Source organism: Sus scrofa, chromosome 7 (genome assembly GCF_054392235.1).
Source record: "Sus scrofa isolate SSC_HxYL_T2T_F1_AM1 chromosome 7, Sscrofa_HxYL_maternal_Yorkshire_Landrace_v2.0, whole genome shotgun sequence".
In the NCBI taxonomy this organism is placed as follows: Eukaryota; Metazoa; Chordata; class Mammalia; order Artiodactyla; family Suidae; genus Sus; species Sus scrofa.
In genome coordinates this window covers 95,575,825-95,584,655 of record NC_139389.1, presented here as the reverse complement: position 1 = coordinate 95,584,655, position 8,831 = coordinate 95,575,825, and the positions used below count along the sequence as shown (strand labels likewise).

At 39.6% G+C, this 8,831-nt stretch overlaps 1 long non-coding RNA gene across 1 annotated transcript; it reads left to right on the top strand.

Annotated features, from left to right (window-relative positions):
• The first annotated feature begins 687 nt into the window (after positions 1 to 687).
• LOC146401785 (uncharacterized) lies at positions 688 to 8,424 on the top strand. The gene is made up of 3 exons (XR_014809307.1): positions 688 to 823; positions 1,580 to 1,734; positions 7,376 to 8,424. It is a non-coding gene; the product is annotated as an uncharacterized LOC146401785 (long non-coding RNA).
• Positions 8,425 to 8,831: the final 407 nt, after the last annotated feature.

Sequence of the window (8,831 nt, the reverse complement as noted above, 5' to 3'; positions counted from 1 at the left end):
CAATACTGTATTTATAAACAACAGCAATAGGTCTACCCAAGGATGCTATCCCTGACTCAAACCTATACTGAGAATTTCAGCAAAGGGTCACCTCCTATTAACATTTTTGTTGATTCTGCCAGACTAATGAAGTTCTAATTTAGTTCTAAAAAACAATTTAGCAAACTTCTTTTTGTTTTCTTTCTTTCTTTCTTTTTTTCTTAATGGCCACACCTGAGGCATATGGAAATGTCTGGGCTAGGGGTTGAATAGGAGCTGCAGCTGCCAGCCTACGCCACAGCCATGGCAACACTGGATCTGAGCTGCATCTTCAACCTATGCCACAGCTTGCAGCAATGCTGGATCCTTAACCCACTGAACAAGGCCAGGGATTGAACCCACATCCTCACGGACACTATGTTGGGTTCTTAACCTAATGAGCCACAATGGGAACCTAGCAAACTACTTTACTGGCCATAAGACAAACCAGAAGGCTGAAATTTGCTGTTACTAACGTAAAGACTGATCACTTTTCCTTCCTACTATTTCAATATAAGTGAAAGAAAAAAAAAAAAAAAAAAGAGCTGGAGCAAAATAAACATAAAAGCACCAACTGATGAAGAATCTTTCCTATGGTATATCTGTTAATCACTCGAAGGGAAACAGCAACAATATTTCAAATAAATATGCCGAAGTAGACAATAAATTAAGGTGGGCAGCCACCAGCAGCAGGTACTCCAGGGAGGTCAAGGAGATATCCCAATTGCAGAAAATGCCAAGATTAGAATTAGAGGGAGGCTGATGCTGACCTGAGTCATCTTGGAGGCATGAAAGGAGTTAAAATGTAAGTACTAAGCAGTGTCTGAAAAGAAGACTATGAGCATAAATAGAACAATTCAACTCTGTCCTCATATGCAAGGGATGACAATGATAGCCACAGGAACCACGTGGAAACTAAGAAGTCAGAATGCAATCAGGGTCATTCCTGCTGGGAAGACTAAAATGCTCACCATCCCCTCTTCCTGGGGGCAGAGTATGTGGCCTTGGGAGAGATGGCTGGAGGCAAATTATGAGGTGGTATGCAAATTTCCAGTACTTATTTTGCTTAGTTCTAGGAAACTCAGAAGTTTCAGGATGCTTCCATGATATCTATGTGAAGTAGCTGCAGAAACGGAAGATGTTAGTTGTTTTTTACACTTGCATCCAATTGCTATAAAGGGCACAAAGACAGAAATCCACCCCTGGAATCTCTAGGAGAAAAATACTTATATGTAAAAATAATCTGATGACATTATTGGACACAAACCAGGTTCTTGGCAGGAGGTGTTTGTCATTAGTGAAAAATCAGTTACTTATTAATATTGTCATTTTCTTTGACTAAAATCTGTTTCAACAGGCTATATGGCAAGATCACCTTAATTTGCTTCCCTAGTTGGTGGCCACCAGGAGAAGGGAAGTGGAACTGCTGGTCCCAGGAAATTGAGAGAGGTGGTGTCAGGGAGCTCAGTAGGAAGCTGATTTGAGAGTAGAGTAATTGCCAAGATGATTAATTATTCCTCTGAGGCACACACGTGTTCCTTTCTCCCCTCTGTAAAAGCAGGCTGATTTGAGAAGAGGAGCAAGCCCACGCTGGTGGGTCCAGCTGCCCAGGTGAAGCCAGTTCCATGGCCCCATTCTCCTCTGCAGAGCAAGCTCTCTTTCTTCTCCAGAGAACTGCCTTGTCACCATGTCACAGCTCTCACCCTCTTTTTTCAAGTAAGTACCATGCATCCCTCCATATTTCTTGGGGCTTTGTGACAGTATTTTCTCTCCTCACCTGGAATGCTTGTTCTTAATTCAGAGTGTTACCAATGTGATTGCACGTGATCCTCACAGAAGCACAGTGAGGTTAATATCATTGCCTGTATTCTACAAATGAAGGGGGTTGAGATAAGCAAAGTAAGAAGCTGAGCTAGGAAGGTACCAGACCAGCACCCTAATCTCTCAGACCCAGAGCACATTGCCTTCGTGCTCTATGAGGCTCTCTCCCCACCTGAGCACACAGTTCAACACAGATGTGCCTTATAGTGCATCCCAGGTACATCCTCCTCTGGAAAAGCCAACAGGAAATGGGCAAAATAGAGTAGCCACAAAGGTATGTATGGAAATGTATATCAATTTTTCAGCTGAGGCACTTAAAGGGACTTGACAACTTGTCAAGTGTTGATTCTGTAAATGATACAGTCCTGTGTAAAAGGAGAGAGGACTCAAAAATTAAAAGATGATAGATGGTAGTGGTTAAGAGCCCAATACTTGGCACCATCTTTCCTAGGTTTGTATCTCTCATCTACCAGTTGCTATATGAATAATCCTTAGTAATAGACTTAAATCCACTTTGCTTCCATTTTCTTGGCTGAGAAATGGGTATGTTAAAGAGTATTTACCTCACTAAGTGGTTATAAGAATTAAATGATCCATAAACACTGCTTAGAACTGGTCCTAGTTCGTGGTAACCACTCAATCAATCAGCTGTTATTATTGTCATAGGAATAGTGTACACCAAACTCAGATGAACTGACACAAACAAAATTTTGGTTGAAAATCAGTGGCAGAGAAGAAATAAGAAAAGTGAGCAGGAAAAAAAAAAGTAATTCTACTACAATTCAGGAAGAAATTTGGACCATTGGGGTGGCCATAGGTAAACTATAAGCCTATGCAATTATTTTGAAAATGTAGGTGAATGCAGTCAGAAACCACATGAATATAGGCAGAGTGTCCTCCCATTCTTCTGCCTTCTGCTCTTGTTGATCAGTTCTGAGCCAAGTGGTTTCACTTCTGGGCAAGGTCCTTGACGGGGAAAATTAATAACCTCAAACTAGAGTGTGTCCAAAGGAGAAAGAACAAGAGGAGGATGGTCCTGGCAACCACTCCATGGCAGGAGTACTTGATGAAAACAAGGAGGTTTGAATTTAGGGCCATGACAAAAGGGGAAATCCTGAATATTCTAGAGCATGCTTTAACCATTCGATTGTCCAGGTATGAAATGGGCTGTTTGGTTAGGTAATGAACACACCGTCTTTGAGGGTATACTTGATGTAGCTGAAAAAAGACTTGCCATGGATTTTGCTAAGAAAATTGTTGATGGAAAAACGAATTATATAAGCTTTTGGAAGTCTTCCTCACATCTCTGCAATTTTCTGATTCTACTTTGCTAGCCACTTGCCTCTGTTAACCCGCTTCCACTTTTATGACCTGCTGGACAAATCTATACTCTCCATGCCCTCAGATATTCATAAATGGATGGAGTTGTTCCCACCTGCGAGTATGCTGCTCACTAAGATACCCACAGAATTCTGCTTCTTTCCTTTGAGCTGGCTGCTTTCCAAGAACCAGGTGTATTTGTCCCCGTTTCTATTTAAACCAGTTGCATCTGTTACTATAATTGCTTAGTTTCATTAAACATTATGTAAACTGGTGAAATATTAGTGTTAGAAGAGAGCAGGATGTTGTGTCTATGAAAACGAAGTTGAGTGCTTTGGAGAGATTTGATGAAGGCGATTTGCTAAAAAGTAATTGCTGTTAAATTAGGTGTGAGTTAGACAAATGTATAAGATTGGGAAAGATCATTAAAATTTAGATGGATTCTCTTCTGAGATTGCTCTGCAAGTCTTTAAGTTCTTGCTCCACTTTGTAGAAAGTGAAAAATCATGGCTGCTTCTTAATGGGTATAATTTATGCAAAATGACACTGCAGAACTCTGATGAGCAGGCCCAGAGGCAGAGGATGCCGTGGCCCTGTATCATAAGGTTGACAAATTAAAGATATATTTTTAAGTTATCAAGTTTAATATTAAGTTATAAAGTGTTTTAAGTTTAAAAGTTTAATACATGAGGTTTCTTTTTTATGAGACTGGATTTTTAAATTCATCAAGGATGATCTATCAGCCATAACTGCACAGATTAAAAGGACTGCTCTTGTTCAGCTAAGTGACAGCCAAGCGACAACAAAAGTGGATCTGCTGTAATTTTTATAAGGGCCGGCATGAAAGAGTGTGCCTCTAGAATTCCACAGTGAGCCAAGGCTGGGACAGGTGTTTCAGCCATGGAGACTCAAAGTGTGGTGAGCATTGCCAAGGAAGAGGAAGGGAGGCAAAGTAGGAAGGCTGGTGGTCCTTGGTCAGACATAGACATTTAGTCAAAGTGAGCAGGCTGATTTTTCTTTACAAATTTTATTTATTTATTTATTCTTTTCCATTATTGCTTATTACAAGATATTGAATATAGTTCCCTGTACTAAACAGTAGGACCTTATTGTTTATCCACTCTATATCTAATAGTTTGCATCTGCTAATCACAAACTCCCAATCCATCCTTCCCCCCACTCCTCAGAGAAGGCTGGTTTGAGTGGCCTGAAGGGCAGAAAGATATTAGACAGCAGCAAATTAGGGTAGAAGCATGGGAACCCTGAATTGTTAGCAATTTGTCCTTCACAAAGCAGGGGATGGAGACTGACTCCATGTTTCTGAGCAGAAAGGATGTGATGAAAATTCTGCTCATGAAGAAACAGCTTGGCCAGGCTAAGCAAGGTATTTAGAGGGTGGGAGAAAAACTGAGGTAGGATGGTCAGCAGAGATGAGCTGAAGACTCAAACTTGAGTGGGCATCTGGACCACCCAAAGGGCTTACTGAAACACAAGGTGCTGGGCCCTGGCACCAGGGCTGTTGAGATCTGTGGTGGAGTGTAAGAATCAGCACTTATATCAAGGGTCCAGGTGATGCTGATGCAGCTGATGCAGCTGGTCCAGGTACATTCTGACAACAGCTCTCCAAAACAACCCTGATGGACACAGGATGCAGACTTAGGGAACCAGGTTCAGAGCTTGACATTGCTACCAGGGGCTGTGTCAACTTCACTACCTTGAGCTTCTGTGTCCTCATCTGAGATAATAATGGAGATAATAATAACTATACCCAAAGATCCCATAACGTTTAACTGCAGTGACATATTTAAGACACCTAGTAGTGTGTCTGACAAAGTTAATGCTTTTTAGTTGAGTTGAATTTGACATGAGGAGGATTTGGACTATTTACCAAATAGAGAAGTAGGGATATATTTGGGAGAAAAGAAACACTTTTTATTTATTTTGTTTGTTTGTTTACTAAAGCAAATGGCCTCATTTAATGTAGTGTATGCCAGCTGGAATGCATCAGAGTGCATTTTTCAGTTAATGTTGCATATAAGTCCTATGTGAAAACTAGGTCATGAAAACAACTAATAAGTTTACTAATAATGACAAAATTCTTTAGTTAATCATCAAGAGCAGTTTGCAAATATGATGAATCTACTGGGGAGAAGACCAGGCATTACGTGTTTAAGAAGCATTCTGGGTGTTCCATAGTGATGACATATTTGGATCACAGCATATATCTAGGATTCCGAGGAAGGTTACTTTTTCAGTCAATAATTCTACATGAAAATTTGGCTTTGTATCTTGTTTCTGTTTTTCTTGACCTTACCAGAAAAAGACAGAAAGATGCAATTTTAAAAGTCTTTTTTTAGTAGCATTCTCCACGTGCCAGCCTCTTTCCTAAGCATGTTCAAGCATTAACGCTATATGTCATGACTCAGGGACTATTATCATCCTAATGTAACAGATGGGGAAATTGAGGTATAGGCATAAACAATGTGCCCAAGATTACAAAGCATATAAAAATCAGAGCCAAGATTTGAACCTTTGCCCTCCAGCTCCAAATATGTTCCTCCGTTACTGTGTTGGCTTTCCCTTTATAGCTGGACTCTTCTATGCAGAAACTCGTATCATATGTCTCTTTAGAGGTGAGTTTAAAAACTGAGATGCTAGGAAGTAGGAGTGTAGAAATAAATTAGTGACAGAAACTCCAAAAAAACATAAGGGTAAATGCTATTGTGAGATGGAAAAAAACCTGACCTATCTACATGGGAAGCTACTATTCTGCTCTAGATAAACGTCCACAAGAATGGAGGCTCCATGAGGACAAGGACTTTTGTTTGCAACTGTTTTCCCCACTGACCCATGCCTATCACCTAAATAGGTTATCTGCAAAATAGCACGTGCTCAAGAACTATTTGTGGAATAAGTAAATACAGAAGGCAAGAATGTTATCTGAGTATAACTAGGTTCGTCACTGCTGTTTTAAAAAAGCTCTAAATCCAGCACTTTGCTGTACACTTGAAACTAATATAACTCTGTAAATTAACTATACTTCAATAAAAAGCTAGATACCCCAAATTTATATGAAATTTCCAGATTTATATGTTAGTCCATTAAAAATAAAAAGCTCTGTGGGAAAGTTATAATATGCTTATAGGCTGGATTTGAATAGTGGGAAGGATTTGGTCTTTGGGTGGCTAATTTGAGACCCTAATCTTGTAGTAAAAAGCCGTTGACTATTTGCAAATGCTAGACACTTAGATGATGGTATATTGATTCAAGCATTGCTCTGAATTTGATTTAACATTTGAGGAAAAACTCTGGATGCATTTTTTTTTTAAATCCATGCAGAGTGTGTGATTGGGTAGGAAAAAAATAAAACCATTTAAGTTGTGTAGCTGCATTTCCAAGTTATAATTTCAGTTCTTGTACAGCTCTGCTTAACTTTAATTTGTTTGGCATAGAAAAATACTTCCATGCCTTTGATTACATAAAGTAGTTTAGAAGATGTATTTAAGAAGTACTAATATCCCTTGAGCTGTATCATCCTCTTTTTAATTTCAAATGCCAGTGGCAAGGGAAGGAAGCCAGTTTCTGCCTGAAACACCAAGTCCTAGAAGCAGAACAAGAACGTTTGGCGCAATTTATCACCCCAATCCAACCAGCAGGAGACTGCACAGCCTTGACTATTTTTCTAGGTCAAGTATTTTGACAGTGTCCACCACCTTGAACTCTAGAATTGCAGAGTAACAAAAGAAAAAATTCCCTAGAAGTTGTGGTTTTACTTCATATAAATGTAATGTGAATTTAATAACAAACTAAATTTAGCTGGAAGGGCACAAAAGAACACCTGACTTCAGATGACTCTCTAAAAAAAAAGAAAGAGAAGATTTTTCTTAGTCATAGTCATAACTTGAGTTGAAATATTTGTAAAAATAAACAGGAGAGGCAGGGGCATGGCAAAAATGGGGAGTCCTGGCAGGGGGAAGGCAGCCACAGAAACTTTCCCAGGTGCTGGAGGTGAATTGTTTTTTGCTAAGCAAAGTCCTTGTTTGACCTGAGGATTTCACATCATTGCTGAGGCCTTGGTTCATAGCTTCTAAACTTCCTCTGTGTGTTTTTATTGGTTTTGGCTTCTGATGACCTCTTCCAGCAGAATAGCCTCAAACGTCCCGGAAGCCCCATCATCATCACTTGCTTTGGGATGAGATTTTTTTTTTTTTTACAGAGTGCTGCATAAAGAAAGAGGCCTGCTCCTATCAACTCCTCCAATGCAGCCAAGTGAATGACTCAAGCAATTCAAGAAAGTGCATAAAGAGGACTGAATGTCAAGAGTTATAGGGCGTATATTAACTTTCATGCTGGATTACTCAAAATCGGCATATTCAAGCTTGAAATCCAAATGCTTGAGTTCTACTCCAGGGTTTGATAACTATTCCCAGCTGGTACCTTCAATACCTATTGGTTACCTCAACTGTAAAATCAGAACAATAATTGTATGTACACATAGGGTTGGAAGTGTTAAATGAGATAATGCAAGGCAAGTACTTAGAATAGAATGTTCACTTGTTAAAACTGACATGCTGTATTTTATTACATTACCAGATGAGCAAATCGAGCAACAAATTCATGCAGATTTAAAAAGAAAACACCTTTGAGCATTCAAATCTGTTACTTAGGGCCACCATGTTGAACACTGCTCAGGTTGAGCTTTGTAGAACCAGCCACATTCATGCTACACCATCCACCTAAACCAGGATTTGAAAAGGGCCCTGTGGTGTCGTGCATCCTGGAAGGCTACCACTCATTCAGATTAAAGACACAGAAAGGATACTGATATACTGAACCACCAGAGAGCACTGAACTAGCCTATTGTTGTAGGGGGTATTAAGAGGTTTGTGGTGACAAAGGTAATATGGATCTTAGTATTGTGCCCAGAATTATAGTTTTTGCCCTGAAGATAAATTTTTTGCTTGCATTCACAGAGAAGAATATTACATTTGGGAAAAATAAGGTAGAGAAGGAATGAGAAGCCAAATAGGTTCTACCATGTAGGGTTGTGTTGAAGACTGAATCTTTGGTGCAGAGCTGGGCTCATGATAAGTACCCACTGAATATTAGATAGTAAAGGTAACATATTCTGGCCTGTCCCAGAATATGTTAAAGAGAAGACATTGGATATGATTCTAGTACCAAAAACAGATACATGGAATGGTTTTTGAGCTGAACAAAATTGTTTCTATATTCTCATTAAAATAAATATTGCATCTCCTCCTCCTCCTTCTTCTTGTAACTTCTTTCTAATTGTGACTTTCCGTCCTTAGAGTCTCTATCCCATACCCACTACCAAGAATTATACAGAGAGATGAATAGACATATGAATAGATAATAGGAAAAGGTAAAGCTCACCACAGTGATCTCAGTGACCGCGGTCTCCATACACAGGGGTGAGCTGTCGCTCTGTCATGGCTAGGTCATGTGCGATGGCTGACAAAATCATTCACCGATTTTTAAAAATGTATTTGGCAAATACTTTTAAGTGCCTGCAATGTATCGTGTCAGGTTCTGAGGATGTGAAAGCTAAATGGACACAGTCTTTATCCTTAGGGGATCCTGGCATCTTGGGAAAAAAAACAAAACAAAACAACAACCAAAAAAACCAAACTCGATCCCCTCCTTTCTGT